This window comes from Ornithorhynchus anatinus, chromosome X5 (assembly GCF_004115215.2).
Source record: "Ornithorhynchus anatinus isolate Pmale09 chromosome X5, mOrnAna1.pri.v4, whole genome shotgun sequence".
Lineage (NCBI taxonomy): Eukaryota > Metazoa > Chordata > Mammalia > Monotremata > Ornithorhynchidae > Ornithorhynchus > Ornithorhynchus anatinus.
In genome coordinates this window covers 34,865,512-34,867,534 of record NC_041753.1, presented here as the reverse complement: position 1 = coordinate 34,867,534, position 2,023 = coordinate 34,865,512, and the positions used below count along the sequence as shown (strand labels likewise).

The 2,023-nt window shown below is 42.4% G+C and overlaps 1 non-coding gene across 1 annotated transcript; it reads left to right on the top strand.

Moving 5' to 3' along the window:
- Window positions 1-1,317: 1,317 nt before the first annotated feature.
- Window positions 1,318-1,455, top strand: LOC114808604. The gene has a single exon (XR_003756450.1). It is a non-coding gene; the product is annotated as a small nucleolar RNA SNORA7 (small nucleolar RNA).
- Window positions 1,456-2,023: the final 568 nt, after the last annotated feature.

Genomic DNA, 2,023 nt, shown 5'->3' with positions numbered 1-2,023 from the left:
GATTCTCCATGTGATCTCCACATTCAACACAACAATATTCAGGAGTTCTAATCAGAAAATACAGTCTAGAAGTTTGAACACAGGCATGGGAATCTGTAACTCCTTAGTGCCTGGCTGCATGAGCACAACATGCATTTCTTTGCCATTACATTAAATCAAGCTTCAGAAGCAACTGGCCTAATAGATAGAATGTGGGCCTGGTATCCAGAAGGACCTGGGTTCTAATCTCAGCTCAAGCACTTGTCTGCTGTGTGACCTTGGGGAAGTCACTTCTCTTCTCTGTGCCTCAGTTACCTCATCTGTAAAATGGGGATTAAGAGTGTGAGCCCCAGTGAAGACACGGACTGTGACCCACCTGATTACTTTGTAACTACCCTAGTGCTTAGAACAGTGCCTGGCATATAGTAAGTACTTAACAAATGCCATAAACAAAACAAAAACTGTGTAGCTAGATTGGTATGTCACATTCTTCCTGCATTAAATCAACATGATTTCTTACCACTCTTTGACTCCCACCCCCTTACCTAGCACCACTCCCTTAGAGTCAAGCTTTGGGAAAACAATTTTAATAAATGACCAAAACTTCCAAGGGCAAAGTTCAAACACTTCACACCTCAAACTACAAACCTTTTAATTTCCTGGCTGGAGATTATCTCCTGCCTATCCAACTTTCCAATGCCTAGCACATTCTTTCTACTAACTAAAGAAGCACAGGGGTGGCGGAGAGAATAGCCTATACAGCAACTAGATGATTGCTGGGCAGTTTCCAGGTCTTAAATTATCCAAATATTTGAGGGTATAACTCATGGAACCCCATCACTGGTAGGCAAAGAGAAGAGTAAAAAGGTCCATTTCTTCCTAGTAGTGTGAGGACTCTGTTTTCTCAGGATTAGCAGATATAGCAGGGACTAAGAAGGGGTACCCCTGACCACTCCAGTGAATCCACCTCTTTTTCTGATAAGTGCCTCCCCCTACCCCCATTGTGATCCCCAAGACACCTGGGGGAGGGGGCATGCCAATTAGGGGCAATATGAACACGAGACTCATCAAGTAGCTCCATATACCTTCTGTGCATTTTAGCAGAGTGGGCTGCCTTCTTGGATTAAGCAGCATTAGTCCCAGTAGTCTGTCGATTGTCATTACTTGGTCACATAATTGAGAAAATGCTGAAAATATCATGAAGACAATAGAATTAATATACATTTTGGAAGGATGAGACAAACTCTGACAGTGAATCCTTTAGAGCCTTTTCTGAAATGCTATTCCAAAATTAGTGGATAATCTATATTCATTAGTATATGTGTAAAATTTAATCACCCTCTCTTAAGATCACACCTGGAGAGTTTCCAGTTCTCTACCAGTCTTGGCTACAGGAAGGAGAGTTAAGCAGAGGCCTACCCATTCCATTCCTAGCTTGGGAGTTGGCTAGCCAGTGGAAGGCAATCTGCTGCAAGTCAAAATTCACCTGTGCTGGGCAGCAGCTGCATGGGAGACAGTCGAGGTCGGAAACTCAAGTTAACTGCACAAAAGGAGGCAGTGGTAAATCACTTTCAGATTTTTACCAAAAAACTCTATGGATACACTACCCGACTGACTGCAGATGGAGTTGGAGCGTTCTGAGAGAGATGTGTCCATGGAGTGCTATGGGTCGGAGATGACTTAACAGCATAAGACAAGATGAAAATTTACTCAAAATACAAACCACACCCACACAATCAACTTCTACTTGGCTAGAGTGTTACAGAAATTTAAAGGTGAACAAAGGGGGAAAAAATGGGTAATTCATTTGAGATTAGGTTCTGCAGACATGGTGCCCACCAGGAAAGGGGTACATATATGTATCTCAATCCTGGGTGTAGTGCACAGAATGCCCTGAATTGTATGAAAATGTATAAATTTTTGTTCCTCTCTAGAACTCCGAATCTGCAAAACAGGCTCCAGTGATCTGGTGGATGTCCTCTACTAGCAATCAATAAATCAATTAGTGGCATTTACTGAATACCTACTGTGTAAAAACACTGTA